The 24,920-nt window shown below is 44.1% G+C and overlaps 1 protein-coding gene across 3 annotated transcripts in view; it reads right to left on the bottom strand.

The window, feature by feature from the left end:
- Positions 1 to 10,333, bottom strand: part of sulf1 (sulfatase 1) — a 40,594-nt gene extending 30,261 nt beyond the window's left edge. For all 3 annotated transcript variants that reach the window (XM_071923965.2, XM_071923966.2, XM_071923967.2), the window contains exon 1: positions 10,122 to 10,333. The gene's annotated coding sequence lies outside the window, so the exon portion shown is untranslated. The remainder of the gene's footprint in view (positions 1 to 10,121) is intronic.
- Between the last annotated feature and the right edge of the window lie 14,587 nt (positions 10,334 to 24,920).

The raw sequence follows: 24,920 nt of genomic DNA, 5'->3' as shown, positions 1-24,920 counted from the left end.
CTGAGGCTACCCACACACAGGGGTTAAGAGGGGGAACTCCGGGGGAAGAAAAAGAGGAGGGGTTGCGGGGATTCAGGAGAGAGGTATGAGGGTAACAATTAAAAGTCTTGTGGAAGGAGGGTTGTGATTGGTCTGGACATTTGTTTAAGCCATGGCACACAGGCTGCATCTGGCTTGGGTCCTGTTCAGTCAGCACTGGTGGCTTGTACGTTTATCATCATTGAAGAACAATAGACACATAAAGGGACGGCACAAGAGGAATTCTTCAGTAAACAGACATTGATCGATAGCCGTGAATCCTTGTATCCATGAAAGCAAAGTGCGGTGACGGTATAATTTCTCAACCAACGTGGGTCTATCCTTGGATTGTGGTTCTTGTTAAAGTTAACATGGAGAGTTGGGAGGTGAGGGGGTTCACATTCCCAAAACAAGATGCTAGTCAAACCCAAACCAGATGCCATGGCCCCCTAAAGTAAATCAGTCATTCATAAAGGCCCTCGCCATTAAGGACAATGGCCATTTCAAAGCACCTCAAATCCCCTCTTATTCCCCTTCATTCTCCCTCGCTCTCTCTCTCTGTTTGCCCAGTCCATCTCTAGGGCAGCCAAGACACAGAGGAACAATAGCGAAGAGAGGGGAATTAAAGTCTGATGGCATAGTTAGAATTCTGTAGGCTGTCCTGTGTCTATAGGCTGCAAGACCACCAGTAACAGCAAAGACCTTTCTGTATGCAGCTCCAGCTCTGTGCATTCAAACTCTTCCCATGAGAGAACTCTGCAAGGGAGGAAAAAGTGAAAAATGTAGTAGAGAAGAGATAAATGTGTGAATGCAAACAGAGAGGCACAGAAACAGTCGAAGAGATAGAGATGCACTGGGTGCAGTGGAGAACAAGGAGAGGTCTCTTGATTTTGCCTCAGACCAGTCCCATTTTTCATGTGTAGTCTGATTGCTCCCACTTGATTTCTGAGGGGAAAAAATGATTACGGAGCGGCCTTAGATTAATATTGAGGTTTGTCCAAATGTTTCTCTAATCCGAGGGAATTCGGCTGGTCTGCTGCCATGGGGCCAGACGAGGGCCTTTACACTGAGGAGGGCCTGTGTCAGGACCCACTGTGCCCAGCACGCCGGGGGCAGAACATTGTGCCCACCAAGACCCGCCCGTCAGCCACACTGAGCTCACTGAAGGAGAGCTCTGTCCCAATACGCCTGCTTGGCTGCGTGTACACACTGGGAAAGGGCTCAAACCTTGGTGTTTTCAGACTCTTAACTCCACTGATTTGTTTGACCAAAATGCCCAAATCAGTGTAGGATCTATGACCAAATTCCAGTGAGAAAACCAAGAGCAAGAAGCAGTGAGACGGAGAGATCACTGGCTCTTTGTTCCAGGATGTTTACTGAGAAAATGGATACAAGCACCACTCCTCACCTTGACAGGCACATTCAGAATCATCCTCTTAAGCTTCCCGTATGTCCTAAATCTGTAAGCCTTCAGATATTAGAACTGGGAATGATTCCCGTCCAATGGTCTGTGGTTGTATTAGGGTGTATGATGGTCACTTTAATGAAGAAGAATGGCTTCAATTCAGTGAAATGTGAACCTGCACTGGCTGCATGCATGGCTCTGAGTTAAACCCTTCATGTTTCTCCCTGACCTGGTAAGAGACCCTTTGTAGTGCCAAGGCTGCCAGGCCGCCCCATCAATAATTATGGATGCATGTAAATATATAATTAAATGAATCCTCGTCCCACAGACTTCAAAGTAGGAACGGCTTGCAGGCCACTAGGTGGTCTGTCGGGAATGATGAGGGGCTTTTGGGCACCCTAAGAGGGAAATGATTAAAAAACATACAAGGCTGTTTCAGAAAGGGGAGAAAGGTTGCCTCTGTGTGTGTGCATGTGTGTGTATTTAAATGTTCATGTCCTGAAGTATGTGTACCCTTTGTTGAGCTCTGTCTATCTATCATAGGCCTCATGCTGGTAACACTTACAAATTGGGATTAATGTTAGTCAGTGTGATTGATATCACTGTCAAAAAAACAGCGATGTACTGTACCCAAATCCACATTATCGTTGCACACAGTGTCTAATTTTCACCTCTAACTCTGCTAGTTCTGGTTAGCTTGTAGCTCTAGGACGAGGCCTGCTCTGCTCTGGAAACACTTTAAAAAGGAGTCTTCCAGGAGGCATGTTTTTTAAGTGTGGTTCAACCTTACAAGTGGAAAAACAGATTTCCCAAATGAAAGGGTGAGAAAAAGAATGAGAGACAGAGAGAGGGAGAGAAAGAGATAGTGAAGAAAAGGGAAACCCCTCCTTTGATTTATTGTGTGATATGAAAACATGGAATCACAATCAGCGGATCAGCAACCGCAGTTATATGGCATGAGCCTAGAGCAAGCACTTCCTTGTTAAATCTATTCTGAGCCATGAATGGAAACCATTAGTGATAGTGGACCTCAGATGAATAAAATACAGTGCATTTATATTCATCCAGCCACTCTCTTGTCAAAGCCCACACTCCCATCAGAAACACACTATCAGGCCGAGAGAGCAAGAGAGAAAGAGAGGGTGAGAGGGAGAGAAAGAATTGCTCACTCACGGGTGGCTTTCTCGTCTCTTTGACGTGTCAAATATACCCCAGATAAATTATTCCTTTTGCCACAAAAGAGAGCTATGGCAAATTGCTTCAATGGGTTTCCACTGAGGTAATTGTCAAGAATAAAGAGATTGACTTCTTTTCCATGAAATCAGCAGCATGGTGGCACAGAGACAGAGTGAGTGCAGTGAGTCTGGAGGATATTTTTTTGTTCGAGCTCAGTACTTTACCCACTTCAATAGACCTGGAATGTTCACTGACTACCAACTTGAGAAGTGTGGCAGAGCTGTGATTCCTAAGAATTGAATTCCCTTTCATGTATAACATGGACATTGTCAAGGCAAAAAAAAAGGCCTGTGTTCTTGAGCTTAAGCACAACCAGCAATGGGTCATTAGGAAGAAATGGTTTTCTCTCTCTGTAAGCACAGGTTATTCATTGACAATGAGTGTAAAAAAAAGACGCCGCTGCTGGACCAGTTTAGAGAATTAATGACCCACGTGGACGGAGCAGTGATTAATGTGCCCGTCTCCTGGACCACTTGTTGAACAGATTTGTTAAAGGCAGGACAATTGTTTTCACATTCAATACAGCAAATTAAGCTTTGCTTTGTCCTGTTTCTGTGTGTGTGTGAGGGGGTGGGGAGGTAATTAAATCAACATGAACAATTTATAAAGAAAAATAAATAGAATTTCTACTGTTAGAAGTCTACCATAGTTAGAGGCTACAGTTCTTACCAGAGAAGTAGAATTCTCATTATATGGTCTGAAGAAAATTATGTCAAAAGCAGAAAGTGAAGATGGGATCAGGAGCGCAAAAAATAGAGGAAAAAAGTAGGTAGATTGTCATTTTTTGTCTATTTTTTTCTCTACTTTCTTTCTCCATTTTCATTACTTTCATGATTCAAAATCAACAGCCGTTGTATTTTTTTTGGAAAAAAACATTAAATTCCTGAAATATAAAAAAAACCCAACTCTCTCTCAAACACACACACAGACACAGCTCCCCTTGAATGTCTCTCCACAGTTATTTCAAGGCTACCAGCAGAACCAAGTGCCATATCACAGAGGACATATGCACATATGACATATGGTGTCAAAAGACTAAGTCCCTTAAGAAAGAAAGAAATTTCTCCCCCTTCGTTCCGACAGTTATTTAAAACCGACGGCACAACCTATGACAGGTATGATAGCCAAACAGACAAAATTGGTCGATTTTGAAGATTTGTAAAGCGATCTGAAATATGCAAAATGCTACGGAGATAGCACTATCTACTGACCAGTAGAGGTAACTGCCACAGATATACTGTAAGTGAATGAAAGCGAATGAGCATCCAAAATGAATGAAAGTCAACATACAATGTCCCCAAAATACGTCCTCCTTACGGACGAGACATATAGAGGATCTCCACCTAATGGCGAGCCTAAAAACAATCCAAACACAAAAACTGTTTCTGGGCTGTGTGGATTCCTCAGAAGCACAGGCTGAGAAAGTAGCAGCTCAGTCAGCAAACCCCAGGCAAGTGTACCGCTGCTGGGGCGTGAAACAAAACACCCCCAAAATGTGGAGCATGTGCAGGCATATTCTCTGGAAACTGAAGACAAACATAGACCATGAGAACCAGCCTACGTGACCCTGGATGCCATAAACAAACTTTTCCATGACTGTGACACACCAACACATGATACCACTCGTAAAATGTATTCGCCCGATTGCACCTGTGCTGCAGCCTTTATTGCACTCCCCGCTGTCCCTGTATGTGTGTGTGTATATATATATGTATTCATATCCTATACTGTGTGTGTGGGTGTGTATGTGTGCATTACAAGTCTGTACCACTTACTATTCCACTTACTCATTCACTCACACACACACAGCAAGAATCAGTCAGACATGCACATAGACAGACACGTAACCTGTAATTTGTACACAGGGGAGCTCTCCTTTCCATTGCCTCTGGCTCAATGTGTGTGGCTTTCCAAAGCGTGCAGTAACGTCATTTGTAATTCAATTAACTTTATCTTTCCTGGCAAAAATTCTAAAAGCCAGTGCATTATACAAAATCTAAAAACTGATGTCTGCTGAAAGGATTGTACCTTATCTTAAGTATAAAACATGCAGCTTACCTCTCCAAATGCTGTCATTCCAATACATTTCAGCCAACCTGAAGGAATGCAGTCAATACATCACCTCCACATATTCAAGAGACACCACAAAACACACAGAAACTCAGTTGAACTGGCCGAGGGCATTTTAGGAAAAGCAAAGATTATACGTGTCATGCCAGGCTGGACTTTGTCAGGATAAACAAACTGCTTTAAAGAGCCGCTCAGCCTCTTAACACTACAACTGTTCAGCGATGCAGTCATTCCGGATCCACATGGCAAAGTCAGGCTGTTCAAGTCGGGGCAAACAGGACCAGAGGCTACCGGTCCTGTACCACATGGCCACGTCCACACACGCATACACACACACACACACACACACACACAGGCAGTGGAGGGGAGCGCTGGCAGAGGCTGAATGTGTTTGCCCGCTCCAGGGGAGACGGGAAGAAAGGGAGCAGAGGAGCTGAAACAAACGCATGCTGGCTTCTATTAGTAGAGCCGTGGAGCGGGATGGAGGGGTGAGGAAACGTATTCATTCCTCCTGCCCCCCCCCATCCCTTCCCATCCCTCCATCCCTCCCTCCCCATTATCTCCATTCTAGAAAGGCGGCGGATGAAAGGGAGGACCCCCCAGTGGCAGCACTTCTCCCTCCAACCTTACGCCGATGCATTCTGACGGCTGCTTAATTGTACGTGATACAGGCAGGGCCCTTTCTCTTTCAAATCTAAAACAGATTGCTTCTCCCTGGGGAGGGGATTATTGGACAAGAGAGATGACAAAGCAGGGACAGTGCAGCCCTCTGGGGGGTGCGGGTCGGAGGGGGTAAGCTTGCGGAGAGTGTGTGTCTGTACACACACGTTTTGCTATGTTTTCTCTTTTGTGCATGCCCGTGCCACAAGAAGATTATGTATGTGTCCATGTGTTTCAAACGTGTGCACGTGTGTGTGTGACAGGAAAGAACGTGTATGTAGGATCCAGCCTGTTCTCTGATCACAACACCGTCACTGGAGACCCTGCACTCCCTCTGCTCTTCAACCTCTTTTTACTTTACTCCCCCCTTCATCACGTTCACACCTCCCTTTTCTTACTCATCTCCCCTCCTCTCTCTTATTCCTCTCATCTTGGCCCCCGTCCTCCTCCCCCTCTCCGTTTCTCTCGACCCAGCTCTCTCTTTCTGCCCCCTCTTAAGCCCATGCTGCATCCACGTGCAGCAACATTCGAACAAAAGCTGCTCCGGACATCGCAGAAAAAGACACAGATCCTCTCTCACTCTGGTTCTCTTCTTTAATGTTGTGCACTTTCACCCACTACCAGCAATCCCACGTTTTCTCTCACTCCATTCCCTCTCGGGCCGAAACAAGAAGGGTCTGGTCAAGGGTCATTTCTGGTTGTTGCAGAGCTGAACTAATGTCCAGCTACTGAGAACTGCACAGTAAAGGTCAGTTCTTCCCAACTGGTCATCGGGGCAGAGGCTGGAGAAAGGAAGGGGGAAAATTCCTGACACAGCAAATGTAAAGTACTGAACCTAAGCCTGGTTTGCTACTTTCTGTAAGGTGTGAAAATACTAGATCAGAGGTTGGAGGATTAGGAAATTCCTTCCAGTGATGAGCTGGATGTGATGTTTGCATGCCCTGACCTCCATCGCTCCAATGAGAGACTGAACAAACACTTGGGGGTGCTATTGTAAACTCCCAAATACCCCAAAATAGATCACTGCAGTGCGTGTGTGTGTGTGTGTGTGTGTGTGTGTGTGTGTGTGTGTGTGTGTGTGTGCGTGTGGACCCAGATATGTGTGGCATATTTCCCTGGAGCTATGTCGTTAAAAGCCAAGGACACTTCTCTTTCAGGGGCTGTATGTAAGTGTATTGAAATGCACATTGTGCTCCATGGCAATGTTTGAGCAGTAAGGACAACAAAGCAACCGAGAAAGTGGCTGACTCATCTAAAGATAGCCTCTCTAGATCCCACATAAATAAAGCATGCCATGAGCTCACTGTTCAAATACTGGTCATTTGCAGTGATAGGACTGTGCAATCCATCCCAGCGCTACTGTGCAATCAGGCCAGTGTGAGGAACACTATCATTAAGCTGAAGAGATAAACAAGCGCCGGAGGAGAGGGTGGTTTAGGAAACCTTTTCTTAAGACACATACATGAGAACACACACACACTCATACACACACACCAAAGGAACTGACCGTTAAATCTTAAAAATATCACTTTTGCACAATGGTTTCAACTCCTTCTCAACACTTTCTTTGCATTCTTTTCTTTCTTTTCTGTATTTTTCAGTGATGAAAAAATGCGGGAACCTACATACGGTTAGTCTTTCAAAGAAGCAAAGAGGGCTAAACAGTTAATTAATGGTATTTATACCTGGTCAGAGTGCAATTTGGTCAAAAAGGTGCTCAGTGCTGTTTTGATATTGCATCCTCATCAGTGTTTCTCTATTTCCAACACCATCACTGCATCACCGCCCCCAACTCTTCTTTTTATAGGCCACCACTTTCTTCCTATTCTCACAGGACTAGGCAAAGTCATTTGAAAGACTTCCTACTGCACTGCAACCAACTGAGAACCACACAGTGACAGGATTCTCAAATGTGACACCTATCAAAGCAGGGTCAAGTTAAGGCTTAAGAAAAGACAGTGAATAATGCAGCATACAGATAACATAGTAGGTGTAAAAATATGGTGCCGGTTTGAGGGTAACGAGCATTCTAGAAACATCAAATCACTCCTCGCTCACTTATATAAAAAGAGGGCAGAGGCATGTCAAAAGTCCTCTAGCATGTTTTTGATTTGGACTTCATAAACGAGGAAGAAGGGGAAAGGTAGAACACTTTACATAATGTGCCTAAGTCTGCTCTGAAACTCCACTGCTCACACATACAGGATGCTCAGTCAATCTAATGCAGCACTTTTGACACATACTATATGTGTCAAAACTATTACTCACGCAGTGACATAACACACAGAGTTTCTTTGGGTTTTATTTACGACAATAATAATTTAGTCCGACTATTGTGATGAATGCCTTTGCCCTTGTTCACCCGTCTGCACCTATGAAGTCATGCAAGATGTCTGAGAGCTCTCTGATTCACTGTGGCTGGCATTCAAATGACACACACACACACATTTTTTTTTTCTCCATTTGTACAAATAATTGAAAAACACAGTTACTAACTCTTCCTATTCCCTCATGCTCAGTCACTCACCATGTCTATCAGAAGAATGTATTACTCCAGTCACTGCACGCACAAACACACACACACACACACCCCACAGTAGATTCAAATGACGGCAGAGGCGCTACTGGAACAACGTTTGTCTTGGCAAGCCTCTGCCCCCCGGAACCTCATTATTTGCAGCAGCTGCTCATGCTCTTGTTTGTAGCACAGCGACGCTAAACTGTTTAAAGGATCTCCCTTCTCTTCTGAGCTGGCAGTTAGTGCTGCGTTTAAACCCCCCAAAGCTGCTTTGCTATGCGCCGAGTTGAGTAATCAGAAATTGAATCTAAACACTGCTAGGTGAAACTCAAGTGCAGGGTGGATTTATGGATCAGACTCATCGATATAGTATGTATGAAGTTCAGATTTTCCAAGTTCTTCATCTCTCTCCAGCCATCTCATCCAGTAACACACATCAGAGCTGGCAATGTATGGAAATTTAAGTCAGTCTGTTACATTTAACGCTAATTGTGCCTGGTGTAACCAATTGGCGGCAGCTTTGAACGGGACCACAACATAAGCTTGCCATTTAGGAAAACTAGGTCAGAGAGAGAGAGATTCTCTAGTTCTTATGAACTGGTAGGTACACACAGAGACCGCATACACACACACACACACACAAGAACGGGGAGAAGTTGCTCACATGGATCTCTAAAACAGCGGGACTTTTAACGTTGAGCCACACTGGGGCTGAACTCGATGACTCGGCTGCATCCGAGCTTACCTGCAGCAAAAACCAACTGTATTTCAACAGAAGTGTAAACATATTCAGCTAGAGCATTCACATGCACTGTTATATGCACTGTCTGTCTCTGGGCGATAAATGAGTTAGAAATGAAAGGCAGACTCATGAGTTAAACCTTCAGCAAATACCTCTTACAACAGTATTGTGTGAGCACAAAACTGCTAAACTTTCACCAGCGACTGTCTCAGTTAAGTAACTTTATCCCTCATCAATCTTCTAATACAAGCCACTTTGTGAGACCATCTCCATAGCCCTTAAGCAGCAAGCATCACAATCCACTGGTGGTTGTGTTAAATACTTTAAGTAACAAGCAGGAAGTGTAGCTACGGCTGATTTACCAAGGTAAACACATATTCACACAACAGCAGCTTTCACCCATACAACCTCCTCTCCTCTCAGCCCTGCTGCTGTTCACACAGCCTTTCACAGCTGCACAATCTCCATTTGCAAACACCTCTCTCACACACACACACACACACACACACACTAGACACACAGCGCCCGAAGCTAGGTATAAATACTATACATCATATTCCCACTCCATTGGCAAGTTTCCCTTCTCACTCGAGTCGAGTTAAATAGCTGAAGTGAGGTGTACATTCCCTGTGTCTCTCCCTCTCTGCTTCAGCTCTGACAGTTTGTCCGGAAAACGCTCTTCAGCAGCCCATCCATTTAGACTACACTGACACTGTCTGCCAAATGTGCACTTTGAATTAGATTTATGAAAAGTCTTAACTGGGTTGAAGTGAAGGGGTGTTAAATGCTACACTGAGTTTAGGGAATGCACATAACTAGTAGTTTAATTGACTATTTTAAGGAACTGACAAAACTAATAAAAACTTGAGGGAAGATGATGAATTGTTTTCTTGAGATCAACAGAGAAAATCATTAATTCAGGATATCCAAAATGGATGAAAATGTAGAGTGTAATCTTTGACCCTGATGCTATGACAACCCATAGGAAGCCCCCACTGACACAATCATGTATTTACCTTATTTAAGTAACAGCAAGCTTTTCTGATCTAGTTACCTTTCACTTCCAAAACTCATGCATTCAGAAAAATTAAAATTAACAACTGGTTGCTTATGGGTAGGGGAAAAAATGACATTAATGGAATGTGCTGCCTTCTAATCCCTGGAGACGGAGGAATTTGCGACGGAGGGAATTCCTGTCATTCAGGGGGAAAACTATGAAGTCCTGCACACAGAGGGCTGCTGTGCAGTGTACAGGCAACACAGATTCACTGCTGAACAGCACAGCTCACCACACCACCAATACAAATCCCTGCTAAGACAGACTCCCACTCCTCACTGTTATCTGCATAAGATAGTGACTGCTAAATGAACAAACTAACAGGCAAACACATCGCAAAAGCAGTGGAAAATGGGAGCAAGACAGAAAAACGTCAGAAAATAGAGAAAAAGAGAGTGAGAAAGTTGCATATTACCTGGAAGGCAGGAGAGCAGAGTGCTGGCCGAGTGAGAGGGAAGGCTAGGATTCCTCTCTCTCTGAGTTTTCTCCTCGCGTTTCTTCAATGGTTCTTCCTCTGCTCATAGAGGGGTTTGTATCTTGGTGTTGGGATTTTGGGTTGAAGAGTAAGGGGGGACCACACAGCTCCTGGAGGACAACCTCTCTCCTCTAATCCTCTCTCCGATGTGATGACACTCTCTAACCTCGACCATCTGTTGAAACACGTCCCGGAGCAGTCAGCACCGCGCTGTGTCAAGAACCCCACTCCCCCTGCCCAATCACAGCCCGGCTGCTGGGTGGCTCCTCGCTGCCAGGAGGCAGGGACAAGGACACAGCCCAGCGCAGGGAGACACACACACACAGTCACACACACACACACACACACACACACGCACACACACTCACTCTACGAGATGCAAGCAAGAAAACCCCCAGCCACCGTAACCTGAGAGCCAGAGAAGGAGGAAGGGATAGGGAGAGTGAGAGGAGGGGAAAGAGGAGGAATGGGAGGAGGGAGGGAGAGAAAGAGAGAGAGCGAGAGAGAGCAGGGAGAGCGAGAGAGAGAGAGAGAGAGAGAGAGAGAGAGAGAGAGAGAACATAAGAGAGAGAACATGTTTGAGAGAGGCAGAAGTAGAGAGAGAATGACAAAGAGGGAGACAGACTGTGCCAATTGACCAGTAATGTTACTTAACACTTCTCACAGGAATCTCAGACTAAACACACACACATTACCGGTACTTTACCCTCTGTCCCTGACCTCCTTGCCTCCTTTCCTCTCCCTGCTACAGCGGCCACAGACTATGTGGTCTAGAGAATCAAACTAATAAAGCAATAAAGCTCTGTATTGGCTCCATGGTGGGAATGCTGTTGGCACTAAACTGTTACATCTGCAGGCGCAGAAGCACAGGCAGCAGCCCTCACACCTTAGTGTGATAAATCCTTACAGTCCCACGGCTGCATTCCTGCCCTTCACCATCTATTGCCTTAAGTTAAAAAGGAGGGCAGTGAAGAAGACACTAAAATTACATAGCTAAGGAAAGAGGAAGATAGAGAGAGAAAGAAAAAGCAACACAAGGAAAGATAGGAAGGATATGCGTGTGCTACAAGATGGAAACAGATTGATAAAGATGAATTTGATTTAGCTTTACCTGCCTAATTGATAAGATATGAATCGCAAAGCACTACATATGAACCTTTTATAAAAGCATGTACTATTTTCTATCAGTGAGACGTCTTCCAACATTAACACCATTAAGAGTTAATTTCCTATACAATCAATCAATTTTGTGGTAATTGTCTTACTTGAGGCCTGCTGTTACAATACAATTGATCTTGGAGTAAATGAAAAACTTACCCATTCATGCAAAACACTGGGAACATTAGGTGAGAAAGGCTGTCCCATTAATCATTTTGTTGAACCACTGTCCTACTCACTGAGCCATTAAAAACGTCTTATGAGACCCTGATGATGTTCAAGAGCAACTTCAAAGGCGAACGCTAATGAGTTAATACGCATTTGATATCCAACAGCATCACAGTGAGTTCATCAGAGGTGTGAAACGCCAAACAAAGGCCTCTAAGTGGCCCATTTACATTCTGTGAGCAGCATTCACACCATGGTCTCCTGTTTCAAGTTGTCCTTTGATAAATATCATAAGGTTCAAATGTACTTAAATAGGTTTACACAGACCAGTATAATTGCATTGTGGATAGTCCCTTTCAGATCACCCTTACTGAATGATACAGTCAAGGTGATGTGGATCCACAAACAGGCTAATGAAGGTTACATTTATTGGTCTGTATAAAACAATTTAAGTACATTTTAAACATTTATTTCCAACCATACCTGACTTTAATCCTGTACAATAATAATCAAAGTGTGTTGCATCCTTAAATTATGTATATAGCAGTAGCGTGACCTGACAAAGTTCTGTAAAGTCCCCAATATGCTTATTTCACCACATCCCTCAGATCTCCACTGTATATCAGCTTTCCAGTTTAATTTGAGTGCACCACACACACAGTAAAGGGATACTGCCACCTTTTCATCGGGTGCTCCCGGTTATATTCACCCCAGGTTTATGTATGAGGATATTAGATTAAACAAAACAAAGCCTATTTTCACCAGAGACACGTGAAACTTTCCCCAGCTCGGGCTGAGGTCTGGAACAGGGGCAGTAGCTAGGGAGAGAGAGGGCCTTCAGGGGAAAGAGCTCAAATTAGATTAACTAAATTCACAAAGACTGTCCCCAGCCCCTCCTGCATGGCTACACACACCCCAACCCACACCTCCAACCCCCAGCCCCCATTCTCACGGCCGAGAGGTTTCCAAAGGGCCTTCAGGCAGGCCAGGGGCGACCAAATCCCTATGCTCTTTACTGGATTAAAGATGGCCGTCCCAATGGGGGAGAGGGGCTGTTTTTTCAGGAGCTGAGCACATCTGTAAACATCATAAATCCATGCGGACAGAAAAGGTTATCAGGCTCTGAGTTTCTATGAGGAAAACAACTTCAGTCTTATCAAGCAGCCAGAAGACCCAAACCTTTAGATAGTTACTGGTTATTCCCCCACTCTAACACACCTCATTCATTTTGCATGACCTGCTTTATCACTGATTTCCATTTTCACTTCCGCTCATGGACACAACAGCAACAAAAGCGAAGGAAGAGGGAGGTCTATAAAATGGCCTCATCCTATGAATGACTGAATGACCTGCAGGGGGCCAGAGGTTCTCTGGTAACCCCCATTCTCTCTCTTTCTCCCCATCTCCCCTTCCTCTCCCGTTCCCTCCACACTTCACAAAGTACCGACCAAGCCTACCATGGTGGATATCTAACACAGAATTAGCCTAAGATTACCAGTTTTCTCTGGTATCAGCGCTCTCCGAAGGAGTCCCCCACACCTCACACCGCTCTCTCCTGTCCAAGCCTTATTCTTGAACTGGATCCAAGCCTCCTCAGATCCCAAACTCACCTCCCCCCTTCTTCTACCAGCTTGCTACCCATCAGTGGGGCCCGCAGGTGCAGGCAGGGGCCAGTGTTGGGGGGCTACTCGGTTCACTAGCCCCATTCTCTCTGGCTGAATGAGATACACAGGGGTGTCATAGCTGTGATCCGGCCTCTGGGTCAGTGTAGAGAGCTAGAGCTGGAACTGGGGAATGCTGCTGTGATGTGGGGGAAGGCAAAACTAGGGGTGACATTGGTCTGTCTTGTGCTATGCGGTGAGTTAAATGCTAACCACATGGCTAACGCCATGCTAACCTCCCACTGTGACACAGCGCTGGCAGCCCGGTGTCAGATGACGAGCGGGGATCAAGGTATTGAATGCGTCAGCTGCTAGAGATCTCCTTGAGTAGGGCCATAACACGCAGGGGGTACTACCGTCATTAACTGCCAACTTATTAACTGCCAACTCTGGGAGCAGGGCACACGGCCACTTGGCAGGAAACAGGTCTGTCTTCTGCAGCTAAGACCAGGTGCCATCGAGTGTATAGGAGCAAAGAGAGGATCCTTCCTGGTGCTATATTTATCTGGTCCTCTGCTGCTGGTTCCCAGGACCCCTCAGACTCCAGAGGGTCGAATCAGCGTCATCTCAAGTTCATGCCAGACAGGCACAGCTGAGAGCTGGGGAGGACTGGAAGACAGCAGGAAAGGAGGAGGAGGAGGAGGAAGAGAGAGTTAGAAGGAGAAATGAAGGGAAGGAGAAGGGAGGAAAAAGGGGAGTCAGGAGTACAGTAGGGACAAGGGGAAGCAAGGGAAAGGGGAACTAGAGGGAGAAAGAGGAGAATGGATGAGGGGGGTTCTGTGGTTCAGTGACAGCTGAACATGCAGCACACGCATGTGGAGGGAGCTCTACTCACGCCACCCTCCTGCTGTGGCACTCATGTGCCCTTGCACTACACACGTATGTAGCTTAACACGCATGAAACCAAACATGCATGAAGACATGCATGGCACATGGCAGCATCTGTCACAATAGCCTGAATAAGGCCAATTGACAAATCCTTATACAATATGCGTGGAGCTTTCAGGTGACACATAACACAGCATACATATAATACAGTATACATCTAGGCTTTTTTCTACTAGAAAGGATGGCAGTCATTGATACAATGAACATTAAGTCTGGGACCCATTGTGGAAAACCCATTGTAAAGAAGCTAACAGGTAGTGCATGAGACAAATGGAATACACTAACACATAATGGACTCATTAAAGGCAAACTGAGACAAAGTGTTAGGCAATGATGATAGGATTTAGAGGTCTGCTCATAATGACATCCATCAATGGCCTTCAGTGAGAAGCCAGAGGTGTTATCGTTCTGAGAAGAATGCTGGCAGATGTTTACATGGTCATCAACCATCCATCAACCAACTATCAAAGTGTATCTGCAGGGGGAAAGCCAGTTCCATTTACAACTGAAAATACTATTGTGTTTCAATATTGTGTTTTTATAAACAACTAATCTAATCTCAGGTAATTTAACCAAGTCTGTCAAAGAATTATCAAAATGTCAATAGTACAGGAGCTATTTGCATATCTATCTCTATCCCTCTCTGTAAAGCGCAACAGTGGGTATGCTTCATTGAAAGTAAATTGCTTCCATAAGCGACCCTGTCATTATGTGGAAATCACAGATGTTATTCTTCCAGATTCCCAAAACTAGTGTTGACTAAATCCTTCTGCTGATCATTTTTGCTCTGAAGAAATATTGAACTTATTTCCACGCAAAATATCAAATGACAACACGTACCATCAGTAATGTTATACAGGTGCAAATGACGAACTTACTTCCACATATCTAGTTCTGGAGGAATGCAGCCTAGATTGGATAATTTTTGGCATGAAAAAAAATAAGTGTATCCAGATTTCCAAATAACAACAACTGTCAGAGCACAGTACGATTCCCTGGCCCTTACTAGCTGCCAGGGGCACCTAACAAAGAACACACTGACACTCTTATTGATCAAAACTTCAAACAGTGTCTGTGCTGCAGTTACAGTGGGCCTTAAATCTTATGCTGCCTTAAACTGGATCCATGGACCAATTCCTCAACTCCTCCATTCCTCCTTCCAACTATTCCAATTACTATGTTGCTTCCACAGGGCTCTGCTTCATTTGACTCTTTTTCAGAAGTTTCAGAAGTGTTTTATGTTCAGAATAATGATAACATCCAATGATAACACTTGTAGCAAACCATTTAGAAATCTGATAGACCTCCCAGGGAGTCATCTTAAGGCAAGATCAAGATCTTCCAAGGACTTCTACTAAAGCCAGGAATAGACAGCGAGAGGAATCAATCCTATCACTCCGCTGATCTAGTGAATCACAGGATGACGGAAATGATTTAAGATAGCCTTAAGCTTCAGTGAATGCTGGTTAAAAGCCCGGGAACTAGTGCTGTAAGCCAGTAAGATAGACTATGAGAGATAGATACAGTGGGAGATATAGATCACTCTCCCTAGGTTGAGGCAAGGAGATGAAAGACATTCTGCCTGCTAGGAGGACAGTGATAGTGATGTAATGACCAGCACCCACAGGCAAAGCCCCAGGGACTTTGGAGATAGCAATACAACAGAATTCCACTTACAGTTTTGCCTTGAATTTACTAAATGTGTAGATACCTCTTGACACATGAATAAGGGCACATCATGCGTGTGCACAAATGTGACAGGGGAAATAAAAGAAAACAGAATAAAAGCAGAAACAGGGGGAAAAAAACACACTTCTTCTGCCTGCCCGAGTGTCTTTGTTTGCCATGATACGATATCTGCGAGGAAAGGGCTGGAGGAGGGGGGTCGTCAACTCAACATGCCACTAATGGACTAGGAGCTGGTGGCCTATAATTCCACCACGCTTTGTAAGGGTTTCCCTCTCCTGCAGACACACAGCGCCTCAGTCATGACCCTTGACCCTCTCCCATAATACAGCAGCAGAAATGGCACAAAAATAAGAAAAACAACGTACCCTTGAACACACAGATATTACAAAACACAGCTCAAAAGTGAGGAAAAAAAAGATTAAGATTGACATTCCTTTACATGCATACACCCTATTGTGATAGGCACATTTCATTATATATCCTATCCAAATAAGGGTGATGTGTAGAGGAGAGAGGGGAGCTGTCATTAGGTGAATCTGTGTGTGTCCGCAAAGAAAAAACACTGCCTAAGGGGCCAGATGGACGGGTCACTTAATTCTGTAGCATGTTCAGGGTTACTGCTTTGCTTTAGACTAATGGGAACTTACTGTCGGGGAAAATAGTGGCAGCCATGCTCTGTACAAATGACACTTGTTTGGATTACAGTCGGAATGTAATAAAAATATAGCAGCTATTTATCCTAGGTCAAAATATGAACCATGGTTGGGTCAGGTCACTTTCTACTCACTCAGGACGGTCTTTCTTGAAAATTCAACAACTGAAAATCTGTTGCCATAAAAGAAATAAGAGTGAATGCCCTATTAATATTATATGAATTGCAATTTGAATATTATGAATTGAAGTGAACTGAATGTAAATTAATCCCCAGCTGGATGTGAACCCCTTTACTGGAGCGGTCCAAGAACCAAAGAAGAGATTTCTTTTTGTTTTGTTTTTTTATCTATCTTGTTCTATCAAGAACATGTTTTGAAAAGAAAAAGATTTACTAGAGATTTAACAAAAATGGCACTGGTAGAGCATATCATTGACCTTGGAGCAGAGTTCTCCTCTAGCCACAAATAAAAGTCTCCAGTCAGTCTCCACACCATCGAACAATAATGCATTCAACAAATAATCATTTCCCTTCATAAACTCTGACTCCGCAGACTCCACTCTGTCTCTTGGGTAGCTGAACAATCTGCTCCAAAAACATTTGTTTACGTTTACATTCTCTGTGAAAAATAGGGCAACTCTTTGTCAACTTCTAAAAAGTGTTGACCCCAGAAGACATTGAGAGAAAGCAGCAATTGTTGCCTTGACGCCAGTGTCCAACTCTTTCCTGTCTCTGAGGGGCTTTTGATGAGTCTCATCCTCGCCGAGCGGCGCTCCGTTTCCGGAAGCCTGACTTAATCCTCTCAGGCGAGAAGGTGAAAGGCAGGAACAAGGAGAGAGGGGAAAAGCTGTACGTGGGGAGGAAGGCCTATCTACACTACAACATCCTAAATGCCTGGTTGAATATAATCCTATAAAGCATGCCGCCAGTGGCCTGTTGAGAGGGAGAATTAGGATTTGCGTGGGGCAGATAGGCCATTCAATTATCCCCCCAGAGGCCCTAACAGGCCCAGGGCTGCGATAAGGACAGGAGTTTCATTTGTCAGCAGAATGTGGCCAGAACAAGGGAGATCAGGTTAGAGCATACAGTACATGTTGACATATAGTAGAGGTTAAAGTATTACACAACAGCTCTGTTGAATGATCAGTTCTGCTCTATGTCTGAATGGCTGAACGCATTTACGACCGCCAAACTGAGTACAATCAACAAGCAAAACGCCAAATAATGAGGCACTGACACATACAGCAACTCACGCAAGAACCAAATTGGCTAGCTAAAAGAAAGTGTACAGTAAATCCGCTGCAGCACCGACTTCCACATGGCAACCCTGGCACACACGCTTGTTTAATTAAAATACAAACTATGCTTTCTGTGCCCAGTAAGATGAAAACCCAGGGCTGTGGCTGTGGCTTTTTAACTGGGTGTTTGTTGGGTTCCTGGGCAGAGGAAGCACTGTGGCTCTGTGTGATTTGTGATTCGCACGCGGGTGGGAAGAGAGGCCTTTTAATCTGTGCCCTGGACTGGCTTCCTCTCCCTGGGAGAAAATCAGTAACATGAACGGCTTGCCACTAAACAACAACTGCACAAGCACTGGGATGTTTATGATGCTGGCCCGCTGAAGGGCCACACAGCGTAAGGGAACATTTGTATGAGAATAGGTACAAGAGCGGGCCCTCCCCTTTTCTTCTCCAGGCCGCCTCATCCAGCCTCTTTCACACCCCTTTCACCCTCCCATCATCCACTCCTGCTCTTTACCTATTCCAACTCTATCAGTCCACCTTCCTTCTTCAAAGATTTATTCCACCATTCTCATGCCCCGCCCCCTCTTCAATTCCCAATCCATCTCCCTTCACCAAATTATAAATTAAATGGTTATTTTACCACCAATCTCTCACCCTCTCTCTTTACCTGTTCCTCTTCTAGGTTATTAAGGAATGCAAATTGCACAGCGAGAGCCAGAGAAAGCCATCTCTCAGAGGTGGAAGAAGATCACAGGAGCCAGGTCTCCAACAGGTGCAAATTCCAGTGATGCCTGTGTGTGTTTGGACACTATTGTGTCTGTATTAACCTGGGCCAAGTGGCACGCTGAAGGTGATGGCCAGCAGAGATGTCTGACAGCTAGACCTGCTTTCATGCCCCACATCAGGCTCGATTTTCCAAAATTACATTTTTGACCATAACCGTGTGTGTGTGTGTGTGTGTGTGTGTGTGTGTGTGTGAGTGAGTGAGAGAGAGATAGAGAGAGAAAGAAGAGAGCAAATGAATAAGTGAGTGTAAATACTGTGAATGTTTGAGCAACATTGTTACCTTTATGTGAAAACTGTTCAAACATACAGTAATCCAGTAAATGAGTATAGAAGGAATCTCTCACATCACACATAATATCAAACTGTGTTCATAATCACTCAGAAAATATTATCTCAAACACTCCAAGTTCCCCTTTCCTGCTCATCCAGTAGACTACAGAGCTTTCAGCTACTGGACAGCCCACCACAAAGGAGAGTTTGGTGTCTGGGCTTGTGTGTGGGCGGGTGAGCACCCATTTGAAGAAAACGCCCAATAATCCAATTAAGCACATAATTTCCTTTGGTACACAGGAATTGAATCAACTGTCAGAAAGCAACCGAGTCAGAGAAAGTGAAAAGTGAAAGGACCGAGGACAGAGAGAGGGTAAGAAAAGGCTTTTCTGTGTACCGTTCAGCTGGTGCAGTGAATAAAATGCAAACAAAGCTTTAGAGAAAGAGGCTTTAGATCTTAGCAAACATGGCGGGGCCTCCCGTGCTTCACTTTGTAACTGTCCTGCTTGGCTGGCGAGCAGCTCTCTTGTCCGGGACCAGCCTTTAGCAGAGATCCCTTGACCAACAGCCAAGCTGCCTTTCACTGTGTGTGTGTGTGTGTGTGTGTCTCTGTGTGTATGTGTGTGTGTGTGCTTGAATATGCATGAGAGGAGATGGGGTTCCTGCCTCTCTGTTCTGTCCTGTTCTGTAAACCGGCCTCTCAATCTCATAGAAAGCCAATACTGAAAAAAGGGAGAGAAATAACGGAGGGAGAAAAAAGGTGCAAAGGCTATGTGTGAGCGAGAGATGGCATGTGGCTGGGGACTTGAACATTGTCACATATAATCATAGTATCTACCTCATCCCCATCCCTCACCTCTGTACCAGTTTCAATATCACAGCTATCAAGAATAAAATAAATCTGTTGAATAGTCCTGTTATTCCAAGTGCACCGTTTCTTTTTTGATGTACAGATAGAGAGGAAGACAATCTGTTTCACTTCCTTTCCCTTATCAATACCCTTATAACCCATCCTCATCTCACTTTCAGCAGATTTCAGTCACTCCCTCTCTCTCTCTCCCTCTTTCTCATGTCACTCTCTCACATCACTGGCTGATGCTGGCCACAGATTCTGATCAGGCTGCATGTTAGGACAAAGTAACTGAGTGAAAGAGAGTTACTAGTCCGAAAGATATGATCATAAGGAGAGAAAAGAGAGAAAGTGAGCAAGCAAGACAGAGAGAAAGAACAAGAGAGGGAGACAACGCCACACAGAGATGAAGCCGTTTGAGTGAAAACACTCTAGCAAAGAAAGGGACAGTCGGGGTGGGAAAAAAAGGAAAGTAGAGGAATTCCGAATATCCTCCTAGTGAGCGCTTATCTTTTCTCTTGAGGAATCTCGGCCACAATGACGAGGCGGAAGGGGAGAAAATGGGCATCGTCTTGTGAATATTTCAGTCAGAAACACTTAAAACACTCCAAAGCCTGAAGATCCTTGGGCTACTTTCCATTATCTTGCATGCACATCTCTATAAGCAACAGTGGGACTGTTGCCTCTTCTTCAATTCGCCTTTATCTCTCAGATTTGAGCAAATGGGTTAAGTACTGTAGCGACAACATGTTGGAGATCCACACAAGTCTTTCACACAGGCTTGAACTCTTAAAATGGTAATTTCAGACAAAGGGAAGGATACAAGGAAAAGAGGCTATTAAGGCCGGGTGTAGACTCTAACCTCTGTTTTTCCCTCCTCTCTGTTCCCCCTGAGGGTATAAAAAAACCTCTCTGTTCCTCCTCTGTTGCTGAGCCTGTTGAACTCTCGCAATTGACTGAGACTGCATCTGATAAGGCTGCCCTGTACTCATTGTAACACTAGGGGCAACACCGGCACGTTCTTTGGGTCCCATGGGCGGTGTGCTGGTGAAGAAATACTGTACAGAAAAACTGGAGAAGCACTGAATCTTAAGTCTCGCATTTAGAAACAAGGAAGGATATAAAGAAAGATGAAGAAAGAGAATCAGAAGGAAGGAAAGAAGGAAGGAAGGAAGGAAGGAAGAAAGGACGGAAGGAAAGAAAGAGGGAAGAGTCCCAAGGGTGCTCAGCTTTTCTTTTCAAGCTTTCATATCCGAAAAAGAGCCCCTCTTAATTCCTTGTTCTTCATTTCCTGTTCCTGTCCTGGCCCAGATGGCAAAATGATCCACAGCACATCCGTAACGGAATGACTGAAGACTTTCATTACTGAGCTGGTGCCGAGCAGGATAAGGTTAAGCGGGTGGGGGGGGGGGGCGATTTCTCTCATACCATACTTGTCCAGCTTCTTATACCCAATAAATCATCAACTGTGTGTTTTCCTATGTGTGCACATAGTTCTACCAGAATGGCAATGCTGTCTTTAGGCAAATCACCCAAGCCGCAAGAAAGCAGAGTGAGCAGATTTTTTTTTTTAAATGAAGAACTTGGTCCCAAAATGAGATAACCATCCTTTGGCGCCTACTCTTACAAAATGATCACTTACATAAAGTAAAGCCCATTATGGGTTACTATTAAAGTTAGCAATCATCTAAAGACCATTGGCTAAAAACAAAAAAAAAGGAGAATACATAGATAATAATAGATGGATAAAAGTTTTTTAGGTTAGCCTCACCTTTGATTTTTGAAATATTGACCGATAAATTTCAGGTACATTTCCAACATTTTTGGTAGGAAACCCTCCAAATGTATTAGTGTTTTATTGTTAAAAAATCAATAAAACAATCAATTGCTAAAAATATCAAAACTGTACGCTGACTGAATTAAAGCCAGTCATAAATACTATAGCCTATAGCTTAGATAAACATGCTTTGGGAATGCTAAACATCTCAGCTGTTGAATAGTTTTCTACATTTGTCGAAATCACTAGCAAAGCTTCACTGAAGCCAGAGTTTGAGTTTGAGGAGAATGTTGTAGTAGACAGCATGCTTAAAAATCTAACATTTCCATGACAACGGATGAATTCAACAATTCTGCAGCTGGATTCTATGTGAGGGTTCATTTTGAGTTCCTGAAAAATAGGGAAAATAGTGTCTCATTTTACACAGTGATGAATGTGTTTAGCTTGGTGTCGGACATGCTGAAACTGTACACTCAAGAGAGAGAGGGATAAAACATGCTGAAGGCTTTATGGACCCCTTGCCACATTTTGTACACTATTTGAGCTGATGGTGAAATCAAAACTGTACGCTGACTGAATTAAAGCCAGTCATAAATATTACAGCCTATATAGCTTAGATAAACATGCTTTGGGAATGCTAAACATCTCAGCTGTTGAATAGTTCTCTACATTTGTCGACTCCCATTCAGGTATGCCAGCGGAGATGAGAGACAAAGTGACAGGTTTACAACAGGCAATAAACACAAGCATTCTTCTAATTCGATGCTTCAGACTAAAAATGAGCGAGGGACCGCTATCAGCTGCAAAAAGGCTATCAGTAACTAAGTAAGAAGCCTTCTCATATTCTCTTTATGTTGCTGCCATAGCTGCATGAGCTGATATTATCTGACAGCCCCTTTCTATTTAAATCAATGTCATATCTACATATACTGCGTTATGTGAAGCCATTTTCTTGGGGGAGATTGGGATTCCCATGTCTCTACATACAGTACAGTACAGTGCACAAAGCTTTCATGCACTGTATTTCCCAAAAGTTTCCCAAAGTGTCCATGTAATAGACACTTTCTGCTGATTGGGGATCCTGAGACACAGATGGTGTGAAGCCTATCTGTCTGTCTGATTCACAATCCGTGGGACAGCTATTGCTCATGGAAAAAAAAAAGATTTTGTACAGCTGAGGTAGTTGGGTACTGTAGGTAAACTGTGATGATAGACTGCCAAAGAGATCAAGGCTGTTTAACCCCTTTGCAAGTGGGTGTATGACCAGCCACTGTATAAGCTGTATAAGCTTAAGAATAAAAATGAAAAATAAAAAAACAATGACAAAACAGCTGAAATCATTACGTTTGGGCAAGTAGTCTGAATCCTGTTTTAGAGCAACAATAGCTCGACAGATCGGCCACAACTATGTAGCAACGGAGTTAAGAGGTGTGACAGAAATTGCCTAGAAAATGAGCTCTGTGCGCTTTCCACATCACACTGAGTTCACCATATGAACCCCATGCTCTTTATAAGGACCAGAGATTTGGCATCTTCTGTAATGACATTACACAACAGTGTCCCATGTCAAACAGCATGTCTCTCTTCTAGCATCAAAAGCAAAACAGAAAGCGCAGCCCTCAGTTTGAAATCTAAGACAAAGAAAACTAGGCTGCTGGACACACCACAAATATAGGACTATGAATCAACAGGAAGTCAAGGGGCTTTAACTTCAATGTCTGGCTACCACACTCAAGACTATATAAATATATACCAGAACATGAAACACTTAAAACTGAGCTCTACTCCACTGCGTTTGACTGACAAGGCCGATATATTCCAAATCTCTCACAGGCGCACAGCAGGCCAACAGAGTGTGTGGCTGAGATGTGTGTGGTGCCAGTGTGCTGTGTACAAGCCAAACTTGTGGAGTCAATTGTCAAGGGCATGCAAGTCTTAGCCATGAAAGCCATCTGGAAAGGAGCAGAAATGGCGATTATTTAGAGCTATAAATAGAACAAATAAGGCCCACAGTCAGAGTGATAATCCCTAAACAATGCGGTGGCTTTGCGGCATTACTTAATGTTCCACGGCAAGAGTCGGAGTAAATGTGCTGTTCCACCTAGGTGTCACGTTGTTCCTCTCAGAAACATTGACCCCGACGACGTCGCATGCAGGCCGAGCTGTGGGAAGAGCGCATGACCTTTGACCTGGCTTTGAGGAGTCAGAGGGAATCAGGGATTAGTAGGGTATGACACTTTAGTCGTGCACACTTACCAAATCCCTCTCATCTTAAAGAGTCCTCTTCAGTCCAAATGGAGTAGAGGCAAATGCTGCAGTCAGGTACACCAGAATCTGTCGAAGCAGAGAAGAATGGAGGGGGGGGGGGCATCGGGTCAAGTTTCAATCATTTCTCTTAATCTGGATGCAGGATTTAAGACACACAATTTACCATCAGATGCTTTTCAGTAATCTGTATGGCTGGTAGAGGGTTAGGCATAGTTCTTTACAAAAACATGCACTCAACATGGATGCATTACTCTTCATCTCTGCAGATGTCGATTTGTTCAGTCACAATAAAAGAAAAGAGCGGGAGTTGAATGTCTAACCTGGCAACCCGACTGTCTCCCATATCCATCCACAGCTCTGCATTCACAAATACATGGCAGCAGTTCCCTTTTTCTAACTGGTGCTTCTGGAGCTGATTCTCATTACCAAATAGCTTTTCTTCTCATGGCTTTGTGTTTGCTCTTTCTTGCTTGACGTGGGGGCAATATATTAAAATGTATGAGCCTTTATCCTACCCAGTTCAAACAGAGCCAAGCTGGGTTTGCCCAGACCACAATAATACACACAAGAACAAATGCACACACACACACAGCAGAGGGTCAACCCCCTCAGAGTCTGTCATTGTTTATCATTGGGAAGGCTAAATATCCATGCTGGCAGTGTGTTTGAAATGAAATAGTGCACAGGGAGCCAAAAGTGGCCATTACATTATTAGCAGCAGGGAGAGGAACCAAGCTTCCAATCTGTGAGGACAACCATGCCAAAACCAAAGAATATGTATTCAAGGTAACAGTCAAAATGGGCTTACCACCTTTTTCTTTGCCACCGCTTTACTCTCTCTCATCTCTGCTCTATCTTGTAACGAAACTACCCTTCATATCCCCATCTATCTCTACCTCCACATTAGGGCATTATCAAATTCTTTGAGCTTGCCCTTTGTTATTAAAACACAGTTCAGAATATCTGTTTGAAACCATCCAGTTTTAGAGGATCTCGACACAAAAACCAGATTACCCTCTCACCCCATCTACATTGTGGTGTATTCCCCTCCTTCTCCCATCCCATTTCTGCAATCCTTGTTTGTAAAGCCAAACAGGTAGGGCAAAAAAAAACTGGAGCGGTGCTTAAGGATATCTGCAAACATTTCAACTCCCAGAGGGAGGCAAACACACACAGACTAAGAGACTTGATGCAAAACATATTGCAGTATTAAAGCCCCACACAGACCAACATGCAATGTCCTCTTGATGTTAACAACAGAACCACATAACAGTGATCCTCATGACTTTCCCACAATCCCCTCTGAAATGGCCATCATCAATGGAACAAAA

This window comes from Centroberyx gerrardi, chromosome 22 (assembly GCF_048128805.1).
Source record: "Centroberyx gerrardi isolate f3 chromosome 22, fCenGer3.hap1.cur.20231027, whole genome shotgun sequence".
In the NCBI taxonomy this organism is placed as follows: domain Eukaryota; kingdom Metazoa; phylum Chordata; class Actinopteri; order Beryciformes; family Berycidae; genus Centroberyx; species Centroberyx gerrardi.
The sequence above is the reverse complement of the archived record's forward strand: the minus strand, read 5'-3'. Positions and strand labels throughout refer to the sequence as shown.